A 19,293-nucleotide genomic window follows, 5' to 3' on the forward strand; every position below is an offset into this window, starting at 1 on the left:
TGACAACCCAGACTCTAACTATTTCCTCAGCCAGTTGTTGAAAATAGTCTTCATCTGAACAACACCAGTTCAAGGGTAGAAAATCATTCTGCTTGAAACAATTCCAGATGGCCCTTTCAGTAACTTCAACTTTTTTAGTAGGCTTAGCTTTCTTAGGTTTTCTCCCAACAGACTTGAAATGAGTTCTGTGTGATGGTTTGACAGAAGGTAGGTCTGTGATTTTCTTGAGAGATGTTTGGCTTGTGGTGATTGGAATTTTTAGAAAAGAGTTAGCAGTTTGTCTGTATAGAAATTTGGGCTTAGAGGTTTGAGGTGGTTTGATGTTTGAGATTGGTGACTTTGAATGTTGAGCTAAAGGTTGAGCTAGTTTTGTTTGGATTTTTAGGGTTTGTTGTGGTTCTGAGCCATCATGTCTCTTCTTGCTTCTTCTCTCACTTCCTCTCTTCTTCTCATCATCCTTCTTTTCATCCTCCTTCTTCTCTCATTGACTCTTGTCCTTGCTACCAGTTGTTTTAGAGGCTTGACTTGGATTTGAGCCAGAAGGCTTTTGTTTGTCATCCTTCTGCTCATCATCATTCTCATCTTTCCTTAAATTGTATTGAATATTTGGCAACATGGTATCAGGATTTACAAGATATCTGTCCAAGATTTTTAACATCTCCACATCCTACCGCTTCTTGTTCCTTTTGTGATTTAGATCAGACTACAAGGTCATGATCAGCCTCATGTTTGATTTGACACAATGTTTTGGAACAATGAGATGTCTTGCTTGACTGGTTGTTGGACAGACATAAACTACTCCTTTGTGTGGATATAGATAGGCTTTTGGATAAGCTGCTATATGTGCCTTTTTGAGCTCTTGGAGAAGCTGAGTGTCTTCTTGAATAACTGGATTCACTCTGTCAATCATTACATCCAGTTCAGATGCTCTTAAAGTTTGAAGATATGGAAGAGTCACTTGGAGACACCTGTCCACACCACCATCATTGATGTTCATGACAATCCTTTTCTCTAGAAAAATATCAACTTTTACCACCATTGCCCTTATAAAATTTATTTTTTTGCTCAAAGCTTTCTTGAAGGCCATATAGTTGTTTTGAAGAGACACTCTCAGTGCTGCAAGAAGGTCATTAAATTCCTGATCTTGATTGGGTCTTTCGGAAGGCCTTTGAAGTCTTTCCTTTCCGACATCTATTTGAGCACTTGAGTTGTGACCAACCTGAGTAGGCTATTCAGGTTTTGCCATTAACATCCCTAGATTGCTGAATCCTAACCTCAATCTCCCCCTTAGTCTTGGTGACATGCATGAGGAGGGGAGTTGAAATTTCTGGCCTTACTTGTTCAGGTAAAGAGAACAGTGATATGTTGAGCTTCCCCATGATGGCCCCCAAAGCAACATAATTCTGCATTTAAAGATGCTTGTGAGATTTCACCAGGGTCTGGATGTCTGATTGTTGACTCTTGACCAGAGAAGTCAAGGCTTGGACTTGTGTACTGAGAGAAGCATTAGAGGTCTTCAAGTCTGAGACTTGTTTTTGAAGAGATTGGATTTGCAGATTTGTAGAGGTTGAGCCAGGCTGATAAGAGCTTGTGGAGCCAAAGGTTGCTTCTACAGCTTGTTTGATGCCATCCATAAGCAAGGCAGAGGGCTCAAATCTGCTCTGGTAAAGCTGTTCCAGTTTGACCTTTGAGTCATTTATTTTGGTGGTTTGCTTTTGAACAACTTCATGAAGGGCAATGAAGGATTGTTTAAGATTTTTGACTTCTTTTTCAATATTATTCAGATCCATCCTAGTCATTTGATCAGCAAAATGCTTGAATTGGAGGTGATCTGTACTTGAGATGGTATGATCTCATCCATTTTCTCCTTCACCAGCTTCCTTATCTTGTCTTCATGACCAGTCAACTTGAGTTCTAGAGCTTTACCAAATAGATAAAAGGCCCTGAGTTGAGATTTGTAGACCTCAGTTACTGCATCATAGACATCCTGTGGAGTCAAGACCTAGGCATTGCTTCCAAGAATAGTGACATATTCATCCCTAAACCTAACCAAGACTTGATCCATCTCCAATACAAAGTTCTCAGACAGCCATGCATCTACATTACCATCTTGTTCTTCATCGTTCACAATCTTCTCTTTCTATTTTTCAACATTTTCATTGTATGTGAGCATGTGTTGAGTGACATTTATGACACTTTATAACGCTCTATTAAGCTTTAAATTGGTGTATTTGTACTCAAGTTATTGGTGTTTTAATGTATTTTCTAGTGTTTTTGCATTTCAGGCATTAATCTGGGATTCAGGAGAATAACATTGATTTGATGCTAATATGGTTTTAGGATGGTGTCCAAGGAATAAAGCTCGGGAAACCAACTCATTGCAGCAAGAAAAAAAAGAAAGCAGAATTTTATCCATGAGGCCAGCGCGCCCGCGCTGTCATAGCGCGCGCCCGCGCCCAAACTTCAGAGACACAGCACGCCCGCGCTGATCAAGCACGCAGCCGTGCCGGGTCGGGATGTTAAAATCCTGATTCTACTCGGCTTCTAATTGGAGGACTTCTACTTTGCATGGGCTGCTATATATACCTAAATAAAAGATATTTTTCAGAGAGAGAAACGTAACGGAGCTTGAAGAGAAGACAAGAAGACCTCTAGCACAATTCAACGAAGGCGAAGAAGATCTAGTTTATTCTTGTGAATCTTTGTTCTAAGTTATAATCTTAGATGCTCGTTTCTTGTTTTGTTGAACCTAATACTCCGGATTACGTAGTTTGTTTATTATTTGTTTATAAAGATGATAAGTGGCACTTTATACCACTTAGAACGTCTTATAATAGCTTGAATTGGTGTCTTGAAATCAAGTATTTTGTGTATTTGATGCGTTTTTCTAGTGTTTGTGCATTTCAGGGTATTAATTGCATTTCGGGAGAGAATTCATCAATAATAAGCCTTGGCATGTGTTTAGCATTGCAAGTAGGAAGATAGGAGCAGATTGCAGCGAAGAAACGGAAGAAAAATGGATCAGTTTCCAAAAGGGGGCTGAGCGCCCGCTCAGCTCTGCTGAGCGACCGCTCAGGAAGCTGAGCGCCCGCTCAGGAATGCTGAGCGGCCGCGCAGGGACGGATTTTCAGAATTAATATTTTAGACTCCTATTTCTGTTTGACTTCCAACTTCTGAGTTAGCTGGGCTTTATGGGACTCCTATATAAGTAGATTTCAGAGACGTTTCACAAAGGTTGGATCGTAGTATTAATCGAAGAGCAAGGAGATAAGGAAGAAGACCGTTTTAGCACACCGCAACGAAGAGGAAGCATATTTTCTTGTGATTGTTTATTTTGTTGTAACGTTGGACGCTAGTTTTCTTTCCTTTAAACCTATTTTACTCTTGTGACGTACTCTGGTTTAATATAAGTAGTTTTAGTTATTATTCTTGTGTGTTATTATCATGTTTTCATATGAACCCATAATGACGATGAGTGCTATCATGGGCTAATCGTGATCATGGGGTCGTAACGGATTTACTATGAAATTCTTTAGTTAGTTGTTTAATACCTTAGTGTGTGATGATTGTATGATATCTAGCATTGGTTGTGCGTATTCGTCTTATGTGCGTCGCGAACATATAAGATAGGGTGTTAATCTTTTGTGAAGCGACGGTGGATCTTGAGATTTAGAATTTGCCATGCTAGCATAGGTTCATGTAAGAGTATGCATGATTAGTGGGTAACTCTAACCGTTTTACTTGCTCTATGTAATCAAAAGGAATAACTTGTGCTTAAATCGTTATGTTGTCAATTTCTGTAGACATATAGGGACTCAACATAATTGATGCCTATTCAACTTCTATCTTAATTGTGGATGCTTAGTAGAATGGTATTAGTATAATGAAAATTGGCTTTTATCAGTTTCGTGTTATTCGATTAATATCATCACTGTTGTATGCTAAGGGTAATAACAATAGCTATTGAAAGAAGTAGTAATGAAGTTGTGATCTCATGAGTGTTTTAATATTGTTAATTCAAGTGTTAATTAAGTGTTTAATTCTCGTAGTTAATTGTAGTTAATAACTAGTTAATCAAATCTAAGTGTTATTGTCTTAACATTGAGAAGTAATCATACACTGGTGAGTGAGTTTAATTGAACAGAATTAGTCTGAGTCTCTGTGGGAACGAACTAGAAAGTATTCTATATTACTTGCGAACGCGTATACTTGCGTGTGTTATTAGCGCGTGTTTTCGCCCTAACAAGTTTTTGGCGCTGGTATCGGGGACTCGGCGTATTTGTTTAGTTTATGTACTTACCATCATTGGTCATTAGGACTCAGTGATTAAGACGTGTTACTTATTGTTTCCGGTTGTGTTTCAGGTACTTTAGTGAACGTTTATGCAAACTCGTTCTCGTACTCGTAAGAGGACTTTAGATATGGCTGAGGAGATAGACGAAGTTCTTGATATTCCGGAGAAGATAGATTTTGAAGATTCCAATTCAGGAAGTGAGCAGAAAGAGCCAGTAACCATGGGTGATCGTTTAGTTCCGGCAGATCCAGCTCTTATGGACTTTTCTCGGCCCAAAATTGATGACATTTAGTCTAGCATCATGCATCCGGCTATTGAGGCCAATAACTTTGAAATCAAGCCGGGCACTATTCAGATGGTGCAGAATTCTCTTTCTTTTGGAGGTGCTGCGACTGAAGACCCCAACATGCACATAAGGAATTTTGTCGAGATCTGCAGTACTTTCAAATATAATGGTGTTCCTGAAGAGGCTATCAAGCTGAGGCTTTTCCCATTCTCTCTGAGGGATAAAGCTAAGGACTGGTTACATTCTGAACCAGCTGGGTCTATCACTACTTGGCAAGATCTTGCGCAAAAGTTTCTGGTTAAGTTTTATCCAATGGCGAAGACTGCGGCTATGAGGAGTGCTCTTACTTAGTTTGCGCACCAACCTACAGAATCTATGTGCGAAGCTTGGGAGCGCTACAAGGAGATGTTGAGAAAGTGTCCACATCATGGAATGCCTGATTGGATGGTGATCACTGGTTTCTATAATGGTTTGGGGGCCCAATCTCGGCCCATGCTCGATGCAGCAGCTGGAGGCGCCTTGTGGGCCAAAAGCTATATTGCGGCTTATAATCTTATTGAGACTATGGCTGTAAATGAGCATCAAAACCCAACTCAAAGGATGATGCCTGGGAAGGTAGCAGGTATTCTGGAAGTTGATGCAGCTACAGCTATTGTAGCACAGCTCCAAGCGCTGTCTATGAAGGTCAACTCTCTAGCCACCTATGGGGTCAATCAGATAGCTATGGTCTGTGAGCTTTGTGCAGGTTCTCATGCTACGGATCAGTGTTCTCTTGTTAACGAATCTATTCAGTATGTCAATAATTATCAGTGATAACAGCAGCCTGTGCCAGCTACTTATCATCCTAACAACAGAAATCATCCAAATTTTAGCTGGAGTAATAATCAGAATGCTATTCAGCAACCATATCAGCAAGGCGTAAGTAAACAGTTCAATCCACCTGGATTCCAGCAACCACAACATTATGCTCAAAGGCAATCATATCCTCAACAAGGAGGTGCATCTCCACCCTCTAGTGCTGATTTTGAGGAACTTAAGCTGTTGTGCAAAAGCCAGGCGGTTTTTATCAAGACCTTGGAAAATCAAATCGGTCAAATAGCCAATGCAGTGCTCAATCATCAACCTGGCACACTTCCCAATGATACTGAAGTGCCAGGCAGGAAGGAAGCTAAAGAGAAAGTCAAGGCTATTACCTTAAGGTCTGGAAAAGTTGTTGATACTGAAAAATTAAAAGAAGGAGAAGCTGAAGCTGGTGATGAAGAAGCTAAGCAAAAGGAGAAAGCGGCGGAACCAAGGAAAACTACTGTTGAACACACTCTGCCTGAGGGTAATACAGGGGAGAAATAGCTCTATCCTCCACCACCTTTCCATAAGAGATTGTAACAACAAAATCTAGATAAGCAGTTCGGTAAGTTTCTGGAGGTGTTCAAGAAACTTCACATCAATATACCTTTCGTGAGGCTCTGGAGCCAATGCCTAGTTATGCGAAATTTATGAAGAGTATTCTTTCAAGAAAGGTAAAACTGGATGACCTTGAGACCGTTGCTCTAACGGAAGAATGCAGTGTTGTGCTGCAACAAAAGTTACCTCCAAAGCTTAAAGATCCAGGTAGCTTCATCATTCCTTGCACCATTGGCAAGTTGTCTTTTGACAAGTGCCTGTGCGATTTGGGAGCAAGCATCAATCTGATGCCGTTGTCGATCTTTAAAAAGTTGAATTTGCCTGATCCAAAGCCCACCTACATGTCTCTATAATTGGCCGATCGTTCTATTACATACCCACGAGGCATAGTGGAGGATGTGCTAGTAAAGGTGGATAAGCTCTTCTTTCCTGCAGACTTTGTTATTCTGGATTTTGAGGAAGATAAGAAGATTCCCATAATCTTGGGGAGACCCTTCTTGGGCTACAGGCCGTACCTGGATAGATGTGCCGAAAGGTGAACTTACTATGAGGGTGCAGGATCAGGATGTGACATTCAATGTATTCAAGGCAATGAAATTCCCTACAGAAGATGAGGAGTGCTTAAAAGTGGATTTGATTGATTCTGCGGTTACGTCATAACTTGATCATATGCTAATATCTGATGCATTAGAGAAAGATTTAGTGGGGGATTTTGAAAGTGATGATGAGGATGGCAATAAGCAACTACAATATCTAAATGCTTCTCCCTGGAGGCGAAAGCTAGACATGCCATTTGAATCTCTTGGTACTTCTGACCTCAAAAATGCTGAAGGAAAGCTCAAACCATCTATTGAGGAAGCGCCTAACTTGGAGCTTAAACCATTGCCTGAACACTTGAGGTATGCTTTTTTAGGTGATGCATCTACTTTACCTGTTATTATTGCATCTGACCTTTCAGGTAGTGAGGAGGACAAGCTCTTAAGGATCTTGAGAGAATTCAAATCGGCTATCGGATGGACTATAGCAGACATCAAAGGGATCAGCCCTTCATACTGCATGCATAAGATTCTGCTAGAAGAGGGTAGTAAGCCGATTGTTGAGCAACAACGCAGACTTAATCCTATCATGAAAGAAGTGGTGAAGAATGAAATTCTGAAGTGGCTGGATGTAGGACTCATTTACCCTATTTCTGACAGTTCTTGGGTGAGCCCCGTGCAATGTGTACCTAAGAAATGAGGTATCACTGTAGTAGCAAATGAGAAGAACGAGCTCATCCCCACTCGAACAGTCACAGGATGGAGAGTATGCATGGACTACAGAAAGCTGAACAAGGCCACGAGGAGGATCACTTCCCTCTTCCATTTATTGATCAGATGCTTGACATGTTGGCCGATCATGAGTATTATTGTCTTCTGGATGGCTATTCAGGGTATAATCAGATTTGTATTGCACCAAAGGATCAAGAAAAGACTACCTTCACTTGTCCATTTGGCACGTTTGCTTTTCACAGAGTTTCATTTGGCTTATGTGGCACACCGGCCACTTTTCAGAGATGTATGATGGCTATATTCTCTGACATGATTGGGAATAATGTCGAGGTGTTCATGGACGACTTCTCCGTCTTTGGACATTCATGTGATGAATGTTTGAATAATCTTCGGGCGGTGCTCAAAAGGTGTGTGGAAACTAATTTGGTGCTCAATTGGGAAAAATGTCATTTCATGGTGCGTGAAGGCATTATTCTTGGGCATAAGGTCTCTAGCAAGGGTCTTGAGGTGGACAAAGCCAAGGTGGGAGTCATTGAAAATCTTCCACCACCTATTTCTGTGAAAGGAATCCGTAGTTTTCTTGGTCATGCGGGTTTTTATCGGCGTTTCATCAAGGACTTTTCGAAGATATCTAAGCCGTTGTGCAATTTTCTTGAGAAGGATGTGCCTTTTAAATTTGATGATGACTGTTTGACGGCATTCGAGACTCTCAAGAAGAGTTTGATAACCGCACCGGTTATTACAGCACCTGATTGGACAAAGCCTTTTGACATGATGTGTGATGCAAGTGATTATACGATGGGTGCAGTTCTTGGGCAGCACAAGAATAATCTCTTTCATGTGGTCTACTATGCCAGCAAGACCTTATATGGGGCCCAAATGAACTACACCACTACTGAGAAGGAGCTCTTGGCTATAGTCTTTGGTTTTGAAAAATTTCGATCTTATTTGCTTGGGACAAAGGTGACAGTGTTCACTGATCATGCGGCCATTCGCTATTTGGTTTCCAAGAAGGATTCGAAGCCGAGACTCATTCGTTGGGTGCTCTTGCTATAGGAATTTGAGTTAGAGATCAAGGATCGGAAAGGTACTGAGAAACAAGTAGCTGGCCATCTCTCTAGATTGGAGAATCCCGAGTCTACTTCACATGATAAAACATTGATCAACGAATCTTTTCCGGATGAGCAGTTGTTCACAGTTCAGGAGGAAGAGCCAGGGTTCGCAGATATTGTGAATTATCTTGTCAGCAATATAATGCCTCCTAATTTGACCACAGCTCAAAAGAAGAAGTTTCTGTATGAGGTGAAGTGGTATATGTGGGATGAACCGTATTTGTTTAGGAAGGGAGCTGACCAGATCATCAGGAGATGTATCCCATTCTGTGAGACGGAGGGGATATTATGAGACTGCCACTCCACAGTTTGTGGTGCACATTATGGTGGTGAGAAGACGGCAGCTCGTATTCTGCAAGCAGGTTTTTTCTAGCCTACTTTGTTTAAGGATGCTCATCAGTTCGTTTTAAGGTGTGATCGTTGCCAAAGAGTGGGAAATCTTATGAGAAAGGATGAGATGTCATTAAATGTGATGCTTGAAGTCGAGGTCTTTGATGATTGGGGAATCGATTTCATGGGGCCTTTTGTCTCGTCCTGTAATAATCAATACATCTTGCTGGCAGTCGATTATGTTTCAAAATAGGTAGAAGTCAAAGCTCTACCGACGAATGATGCAAAGGCGGTGTTGAATTTTCTTCATAAGCAGATTTTCACAAGGTTTGGAACGCCACGAGTAATCATAAGTGATGAAGGGTCGCATTTCTGCAACCGTAAGTTTACTTCTATGATGCAGCGCTACAATGTGAATCATCGTGTTGCTACTGCCTATCATCCACAAACGAATGGTCAAGCGAAAGTGTCTAACAGAGAAATCAAGCGCATTTTAGAGAAGGTTGTTTGTCCGTCAAGGAAGGATTGGTCTTTAAAGCTCGATGAAGCTGTTTGGGCTAATAGAACAACATATAAGATTCCACTTGGGATGTCCCCGTTTCAACTTGTGTATGGTAAGGGATGTCATTTACCCGTGGAGCTTGAGCATAAGGTCTATTGGGCGTTGAAGAAGTTGAACCTGGATCTAGATGCAGCTGGAAAGAAGCGAATGCTTCAGCTTAATGAACTTGATGAATTTCGACTACAAGCATACGAGAACAACAAAATGTACAAGGAAAAAGTGAAAAGGTGGCACATCAAGAAGCTTCATCCTAAGTTATTTGTGTCAGGGCATCAACTTCTTTTATTCAACTCCCGTCTCCGACTTTTTCCTGGGAAGTTAAAATCAAGGTGGTCTGGACCTTTTATTGTCAAAACTGTGTTTCCACATGGAGCGGTGGAGATTTTTGAGAATGATCTGGACCAAGCATTCAAGGTTAATGGTCAGCGTTTGAAGCACTACTATGGGGACACGGCAAACCGGGAAGTGGTTAGTGCCGTTTTATTGTCAACTTGAATAAGGTATGCTACGTCAAGCTAATGACGAAAAAGAAGCACTTCTTGGGAGGCAACCCATGATTTATTGTTACAGGAACCCTTAGAAGTTAGTAACCTATCCAAAACCACAAAAAAATCAGAAAAACAGGGCAAGGAAAAAAAAATTTCAGAAGACCCCTGAGCGCCCGCTCAGCTCTGCTGAGTGACCGCTCAGGGGCCGACTGGGAGAAATTTTTTTAAGTCCAATAAACATCCAAAAAAATTTAAAAAATAAAAAAATAAAATACAACCCATTACCCACGACCTATTTCCCTATTATCCCATGTTTTTAACCCTCAAACCCACTCCTAGTCAAATTTTACCCTAATCCCTACCCTATATATACATACACCTATTCCATATACTCCCCATACACTTTCAAATTTTAAACTCTCTCCCAAATCCAAAAACACAAATCTTAAACACTTTTACTCATTTTTGATGGCACCCAAGAGATCCAGGACTATCGATAGCAGCAGCACTGTCCCTACTGCTGATTCTTCGAGGGGTACTGCTGCGAGGCCTCGTTTGAATGATAGGGCTGCTGAGAAGGAGTATACTAGGCTTCTAGGTAAGCCGATTTTAAAGGAGAGGGGGTTCTTACCATCATGGAGGGATGGTGAGTTGTTGCCTATGATTACTGAGAAGGGTTGGATTGCTTTTTGTGAGTCTCATGAAGCAGTTCTGATAAGCGTGGTTCGCGAGTTCTATGCGAACGCGAAGGCTGAGAAGAATGGGTATTTTGTGGTTCGGGGGATGACGGTGCATTATCACCCTGTGGCGATTCGTCGTGTGATTGGGCAGCGACAGAGGAAGCCCACGGAGGAGAATTGGAATGAGAAGACTGCTGAGGATTTTGACTTGGACTTGATTTATGCTACTCTCTGTAGGTTGGGCACAGTTTGGACCTTTAAGACTGGGACTAACAAGTATCCCCATTTTACGGCGATTGCGATGAACAGGTATGCCCGTGCATGGAATGCTTTTATTTGTGCTAATATTCTGCCTACTTCACATACACATGAGGTCACAGTTGAGAGAGCACAGTTGTTATGGGGAATTTTGAATGAGGAGCACTATGTGGACCTTAGTGAGTTCATCTACCAAGGAATTCTGAAGTTTTTGAGGGGAGCTAAGCACATGAACATCCCTTACGCATCCACGGTTACAAAGCTTTGCCAAGCAGTGGGAGTTCAGTGGCCGTCTCATGAGCAGTTGCAGTTGCCAGCCGCTCCTATTGACTCCGGGACTCTGCATGCGATGCAGGAGTGGACCGGTGGTGAGCCCGAGGAGCATGGGCCGGGTTATCGTCTTCCAGGAGGGCGTCCAGCACGAGGAGCTACCATGGCGAGGCCAAGGCGAGATGAGGCTGGTTCTTCTAGAGCTCAGGAGGGTGCTGGGATGGCTGATGCCCAGTATATGAGGCTGTCGAGGAGGATGGACGCTATGTACGAGACACAGAGCAGGTTTGCTCAGGAGCTCACCCTTGCACTTGGGACTGCTTTTCGAGGCCTTGGAGCTGACATCCAGTGGCCAGTTTTTGGTGAGGACTCTGCATATCCGCCTCCTAATACACCACCCTCTGAGGGTGATGATGATGATGATCTCTCCGAGTAGGTATACCCTGTGTTCCTTTCTACTACCTTCACTGGGGACAGTGAAGATTTTAAGTTTGGGGGTGGTAGTTAAGGAATATTTTGTGTGTGTGTCATATAGTTGCATATTCATGATAGTTTAGTTCATATAATTGCATATTTTTTGCCATATAGTTTTTTTTATTATTTATAGCTTTATTTATTTATCATGTCATGTAGCTCATGCATATACCATGATCCCTTTTGCGCTGATTTACCAATTAATTTGTGATGTTGATGCGAGTGTAGTGATAGCGTTAAAGTGATGTGTAGGTTGATATGCATGCTAGAAACACTTGTAATTTCACTAAGTCTTAGAGAATGCTTAAGGACTAGATTGTTGTTATGGTTTGATGGTTTTCGAGGTTAATCTATTGATTATGCTTAGAATTTTATAATAGGTTCTTAATGATATAAGGCATGAAAAGAATTGCTAATTGTGGCTAGGCGTCAAATGGCTAGTAGCCGGCTCGTATTTTTATGCGAGTAGTCTAGGATTGAGCAAGATGGAGCGAAACGCACTTGCTCAGAAAGTTTGAAAAAAAAGAGAAAAAAATAGAAAAGAAGAAAAGAAAAAAAATAAAAATAAAGAGTTAATGCATAATTAATCACGAGTGAGCTCTTTGGTATTCGAGTTATTAAGTTCTTAGTGGACTTTGTGCCTAGTGACATAAGGCTTTTATAGTCTGGGATCCGCTAACCTAACGCTCGCTACATGGATGCCATTGCATAAGTCTTTTGTGGACCTCACTCATTGCACGGTCAAATAAGCATTTGTTGTTATAAATAAAAAGCATGATTCCGTAATAAGCTTCAGGATTCTTGAAGTGTTATAAGTCACTTTGTGCCTAGAATTTTTATTCTTCGTTTAATCATGCGATTGCCTTAAGGATAGTTGAGTTATGTTAATTGATCTAGTTTCGAAGCATATCTGTTAAGCATCTGCACACACCACATTTCTGGCTGTATGTTAGTTTGCATGATTTGATTGATCTTTATTCGCCTAATTGCATTTGTTGAGATGTCGTAAGTTGGTTGGTTTGGTCGTAGTAAGGGGGATCGCTGCATTTCATATAGATTGCATTCATGCATGTTTTCGTTTTGTTTTTGAGTCTGTGACGCTTGAGGACAAACATCGATTTAAGTTTGGGGGTGTGATAAGTGGCACTTTATAACACTTAGAACGTCTTATAATAGCTTGAATTGGTGTCTTAAAATCAAGTATTTTGTGTATTTGATGCGTTTTTCTAGTGTTTATGCATTTCAGGGTATTAATTGCATTTCGGGAGAGAATTCATCAATAATAAGCCTTGGCATGTGTTTAGCATTGCAAGTGGGAAGATAGGAGCAGATTGCAGCGAAGAAACGGAAGAAAAATGGACCAGTTTCCAGAAGGGGGCTGAGCGCCCGCTCAGCTCTGCTGAGCGACCGCTCAGGAAGCTGAGCGCCCGCTCAGGAATGCTGAGCGGCCGCGCAGGGACGGATTTTCAGAATTAATATTTTAGACTCCTATTTCTGTTTGACTTCCAACTTCTGAGTTAGCTGGGCTTTATGGGACTCCTATATAAGTAGATTTCAGAGACGTTTCACAAAGGTTGGATCGTAGTATTAATCGAAGAACAAGGAGATAAGGAAGAAGACCGTTTTAGCACACCGTAATGAAGAGGAAGCATATTTTCTTGTGATTCTTTATTTCGTTGTAATGTTGGATGCTAGTTTCTTTACTTTGAACCTATTTTATTCTTGTGACGTACTCTGGTTTAATATAAGTAGTTTTAGTTATTATTCTCGTGTGTTATTATCATGTTTTCATATGAACCCATAATGACGATGAGTGCTATCATGGGCTAATCATGATCATGGGGTCGTAACGGATTTACTATGGAATTCTTTAGTTAGTTGTTTAATACCTTAGTGTGTGATGATTGTATGATATCTAGTATTGGTTGTGTGTATTCGTCTTATGTGCGTCGCGAACATATAAGATAAGGTGTTAATCTCTTGCGAAGCGATGGTGGATCTTGAGATTTAGAACTTGCCATGCTAACATAGGTTCATGTAAGAGTATGCATGATTAGTGGGTAACTCTAACCGTTTTACTTGCTCTGTGTAATCAAAAGGAATAACTTGTGCTTAAATCGTTGTGTTGTCAATTTATGTAGACATATAGGGATTCAACATAATTGATGCCTATTCAACTTCTATCTTAATTGTGGATGCTTGGTAGAATGGTATTAGTACAATGAAAATTGGCTTTTCTCAGTTTCGTGTTATTCGATTAATATCATCAATGTTGCATGCTAAGGGTAATTACAATAGCTATTGAAGGAAGTAGTAATGAAGTTGTGATCTCATGAGTGTTTTAATATTGTTAGTTCAAGTGTTAATTAAGTGTTTAATTCTCGTAGTTAATTGTAGTTAATAACTAGTTAATCAAATCTAAGTGTTATTGTCTTAACATTGAGAAGTAATCATACACTGGCGAGTGGGTTTAATTGAACATAATTAGTTTGAGTCTCTGTGGGAACGAACTAGGAAGTATTCTATATTACTTGCGAACGCGTATACTTGCGTGTGTTATTAGCGCGTGTTTTCGCCCTAACAAAAGACTACGTTTATTATACCATGTTTTCATCGGAACCCACGTTGATGATGAGTCTGAATATGGGCTAATCGTCATCATGGGGTTTTAGCGGATTTGTATTAATGCCTTAGTGTGTGGTGATTGTATGATAACCTAGTATTGGTTGTGCTTATTCGTCTTATGAGTGTCGTAAACTTATAAGATAGCATGTTAATTCTTAATGAAGTGGAAGTGAATTTAAGGATTTAGAACTTGCCATGCTAGCATAAGTTCATGTGTTATTATTATGCATGATTCGTAGGTAATTTTAACCATCTTAGTTGCGCTATGTAATCGCAATAGATAATATGTGCATTAAACCGTTATGTTGTCAAATTCTATAGACATGCTAGCATAGGTTCATGTAGCATAAGATAGTGTGTTAATTCTTAATGAAGCGAAAGTGAATATAGAGATTTAGAACTTGCCATGCTAGCATAGGTTCATGTATTTTTTATGCACGATTCGTAGGTAATTTTAACCATCTTACTTGCCCTATGTAATCAAGATAGATAACTTGTCCTTAAACCATTATGTTGTCAAATTCTATAGGCATATAGGGTCTCAATATAATTGGTGTCTATTCAGCTTCTAACTCTTTTGTGGATGTCTGGTAGTATGGTATTCGTACAATGAAAGTTGGCGTTTATCAGTTTCGTGTTATCTGATTAGTGTCATCACCATTATATTCTAAGGTTAAGAACAAAAAGGCTATTGAATGAAGAACTTAATGAAGTTAGAATCCCATGTTTGTGTCATATATTATTAAACTCTCTTTACTCTCTTTAGTTAAAGTTCTCTAGTATAATTCTCAATAGTTAATCATAGTATAATCAAAACCCAAATTGTTATTCGTCTTAGCATTGAATAATAGCCATATCATTGTTGCATAAGTGCATAAATCACAAGTTAACCTAAACCAGTCCCTGTGGGAAGGATTCTGATTTATATCTTATACTACTTGCGAACGCGTATACTGTTGAGTGACATTTATGACACTTTTTAATGCTCTAATAAGCTTTGAATTGATGCGTTTGTACTCAAGTTGTTAAGTGTTTTGACATATTTTTAGTGTTTCTACATTTCAGGCATTATCTAGGTAGTCAGGTGAATTAGCATTGTTTTGGTGCTAATTTGGTGTCAAGGTGATGTTGGAATACAGGCTCATATAAAGCCGACTCAAATTTGCTAGAAAAAGAAAGAAGCCAAGTTTTGGTAGAAGCCCAGCACGCCCGCACTGATCAAGCACGCGGCTGTGCCCGAATTTCAGAGAGCCAACACGCCCGTGCTGATCAAGCGCGAGGCCGCGCCAGGTCGGGTTTCAAGAATCTTGTTTTGAATAGAAGACTGATTTCTGGACTTCTCTGCTGATTAGGGATGCTATATAAATAACTTTAGGTCATTTTTAATAGTATATCAAGCCAGAGACTTATCAAGGAGAGCTGTAAGAAGACCATGTTAGCACGATTCAACAAAGACGAAGAAGATCTTGTTTTACTTGTGAATCTTTGTTCTAAGTTGTAACTTGAATGCTAGTTTTCTTATTTGCGAATCTTACTCTTGTTTCGTACTTGGTTATATTTATTCGTTATAAAGACTACATTTATTATACCATCCTTTCATCGGACCCACATTGATGATGAGTCCGATTATGGGCTAATCGTTATCGTGGGGTTCTAGCGGATTTATTTATGGATTTCTTTAGTTAATTTGTTTCGATGCCTTAGTATGTGGTGATTGTATGATAACCTAGTATTGGTTGTGCGTATTCGTCTTATGAGTGTCGTGAACTTATAAGATAGTGTGTTAATTCTTAATGAAGCGAAAGTGAATATAGAGATTTAGAACTTGCCATGCTAGCATAGGTTCATGTATTTGTTATGCACGATTCGTAGGTAATTTTAACCATCTTACTTGCCCTATGTAATCAAGATAGATAACTTGTCCTTAAACCATTATGTTGTCAAATTCTATAGGCATATAGGGTCTCAATGTAATTGGTGTCTATTTAGCTTCTATCTCTTTTATGGATGTCTGGTAGTATGGTATTCGTGCAACGAAAGTTGGCGTTTATCAGTTTCGTGTTATCTGATCAGTGTCATCACCATTACATGTTAAGGTTAAGAATAATAAGGCTATTGAATGAAGTATCTAATGAAGTTAGAATCCCATGTTTGTCATATATATTAATTCAGTCAATCTTATTCTCTTAGTTATAATTGTTAGTTTAATTCTTAGTTATAATCAACCTCAAATTGTTATCATCTTAGCGTTGAATAATAATCATATATTGTTGCTTAAGTGCGCGAATTAATTAGTTAACCAAGCCAGTCTCTATGGGAACGAACTAGAAAAGATTCTATGCTACTTGCGAACACGTATACTTGCGTGTATTATTAGCGCGTGTTTAACGACTAACAAGTTTTTGGCGCCGCTGCTGGGGACTGCAGTGTTAATTTATAGTTTATGTGCTTTCCATCAGTGGTCGTTAAAGTTTATTGACTCAAACATTGTTACTTTTTCGTTTCCTTGCATTATTTCAGGTACTCTAGCGAGGGTGTATGCATACGTGTTCACATACTTGTAAGAAAACACCGGATAAAGCCGAGGAAGAAGTTGTGGTAGTTCGAAAGGAAGTTTTTTTAGAAGGAAAGAAGGTAGAAGAAGAGAAAGTCGAGGAACTAGCTTTAGTAGAGATGGGTGATCAAGCAGAAAATCCTAAGGATTTGATGGACTATTCTCAGCCTAAGATCAGTGATATTCAGTCAAGCATCATCAGGCCAGCCATCAGGGCTAACACTTTTGAGATCAAGTCAAGCACGATTCAGATGGTACATAACTCAGTTCAGTTTGGGGGTTCTCCTACTAAAGACCCCAACATGCACATCGGGAATTCATCGAGATCTGCGACACTTTCAAGTTCAATGATGTGACTAAAGATGCTATCAAGCTACGACTCTTCCCGTTCTCTCTGAGGGACAAAGCTAAGTGCTGGTTACATTCTCTATCAGCAGGGTCTATCACCACTTGGGAAGATATTGCTCAAAAGTTTCTCACTAAATTCTTCCCTATGGCAAAGACTGCTGCAATCAGGAATGCTCTTACTCAGTTTGCTCAGCAAACTGGAGAATCTCTGTGTGAGGCTTGGGATCGATATAAGGAGATGCTAAGGAAGTGCCCACACAATGGCATGCCTGATTGGATGATTATCAACTGTTTCTATAATGGATTGGGTGCTACATCTAGACCCATGCTCGATGCGGAATCAGGAGGAGCCTTGTGGGCTAAGAGCTACGATGAAGCTTATGAACTTATTGAACTGATGGCTGCTAATGAGTACTAGAATTCTTCCCAGAGACCGACTCAGGGAAAGGTAGAAGGAATTCTGGAGTTGGATGTAGCAACTGCTATAGCTGCCCAACTTAAGGCTTTGACGATGAAGGTGGACACTTTGGCTAATTATGGAGTTAATCAAATTGCTAGTGTCTGTGAGCTTTGTGCTGGTGTCCATGAGACTGATTAGTGCACAATCTCTAGTGAATCCGCTAAGTTCGTGAGCATTTTTCAGCGTTCGCAGCAACCTGTGCCAGCCACTTATCATCCCAACAACCGCAATCATCCTAATTTCAGTTGGAGCAATACTCAGAATGCAGTTCAATAGCCTTATCAACAGTATCCAGCTAAGCAGTATAACCCCCTGGTTTTCAGCAACCGCAATATGCACCAAGACAACAACTCAAGCTTCAACAAGCTAATGAAAAATCTGAACTAGAGGAGTTGAAGCTTATGTGCAAAAGTCAAGCTGTTTCTATCAAGACCTTGGAAAATCAAATTGGGCAAATTGCCAATGCCTTGCTAAATCATCAGCCTGGTACACTACCTAGCGACACTGAAGTTCCAGGAAAGAGGGAAGCTAAGGAGCAGGTAAAACAATCACTTTGAGGTCTGGAAAGGTTACAAATCCCGAACAAACTCAAGTGTTGACTGACGAAGCTAGGGCTGAGAAAGAAGTAGATCAGCAGGAAGTAGAAGTGGAACCAAGGATGACTACTGTTGAGCACACTCTTCCTGAGGGTAATACATGGGAGAAACAGATCTATCCTCTACCGCCTTTTCCTAAGCGGCTGCAAAAGAAAAAGCTGGACAAGAAATTTGAGAAGTTTCTAGAGGTGTTCAAGAAACTTCATATCAACATACCTTTCGCTGAGGCTCTTGAGCAGATGCCTAGTTATGCAAAGTTTATGAAAGGTATTTTCTCTCGGAAGGTGAAGCTAGATAATTTAGAGACTGTCGCTCTCACGGAGGAATGCAGTGATGTGCTGCAACAGAAGTTGCCTCTGAAGCTTAAAGATCCAGGAAGCTTCACTATTTCGTGTACTATTGGAAAAGTATCATTTGACAGATGCTTATGTGACTTGGGAGCTAGCATCAATCTGATGTCTTTGTCAATCTTCAAGCAGTTAGACTTACCTGATCCAAAACTGACTTATATGACCTTGCAGTTGGCCGATCATTCTATTACATAGGTATTGTGGAGGATGTCTTGGTCAAGGTTGATAAACTCATCTTCCCTGCTGATTTTGTAATTCTTGATTTCGAGGAGGATAAGAAGATTCTCATAATCTTGGGAAGACCCTTCTTGGCGACTGGCCGAACCTTGATAGATGTGCAGAAGGGTGAGCTCACAATGCGAGTGTTGGATCAGGATGTAACTTTTAATGTGTTCAATGCTATGAAATTTCCTATTGAAAATGAGGAGTGCCTAAAGGTGGAGTTAGTTGATTTTGTGGTTACTTCAGAACTTGATCAATTGCTAAGGTCCGATGCCTTAGAAAAAGCCTTATTGGGAAATTCAGATATTGAAGATGACGAAGGTGAAGAACAATTGCAATATTTGAATGCTTCTCCCTGGAAGAGGAAGATTGATATGCCTTTTGAATCTCTTGGAATGGAGGAATTGAACAAATCTCCTAAACGCCTCAAGCCATCTATTGAGGAAGCTCCCACTCTTGAGCTTAAGCCTTTACCTGAGCATTTGAGGTATGTGTTTTTAGGTGATGCATCTACTCTGCCTGTTATTATTGTATCTGACCTTTCAGGTAGTGACGAGGAAAAGCTTCTGAGGATTCTTAGAGAGTTCATATCGATAATTGGCTGAACTATAGTAGACATCAAGGGAATCAACCCTTCTTACTGCATGCATAAAATTCTGCTAGAGGAAGGTAGCAAGCCTACGGTCGAGCAACAAAGACGACTTAATCCAATCAT

General features: G+C 40.3%; 2 non-coding genes across 2 annotated transcripts; both read right to left on the reverse strand.

Moving 5' to 3' along the window:
• Positions 1 to 4,907: 4,907 nt before the first annotated feature.
• On the reverse strand, positions 4,908 to 5,014 carry LOC141675679 (small nucleolar RNA R71). Its single transcript, XR_012556320.1, has one exon. It is a non-coding gene; the product is annotated as a small nucleolar RNA R71 (small nucleolar RNA).
• Positions 5,015 to 17,110: 12,096 nt separating this feature from the next.
• On the reverse strand, positions 17,111 to 17,217 carry LOC141676178 (small nucleolar RNA R71). The gene has a single exon (XR_012556782.1). It is a non-coding gene; the product is annotated as a small nucleolar RNA R71 (small nucleolar RNA).
• Between the last annotated feature and the right edge of the window lie 2,076 nt (positions 17,218 to 19,293).

This window comes from Apium graveolens, chromosome 7, assembly GCF_009905375.1.
Source record: "Apium graveolens cultivar Ventura chromosome 7, ASM990537v1, whole genome shotgun sequence".
In the NCBI taxonomy this organism is placed as follows: domain Eukaryota; kingdom Viridiplantae; phylum Streptophyta; class Magnoliopsida; order Apiales; family Apiaceae; genus Apium; species Apium graveolens.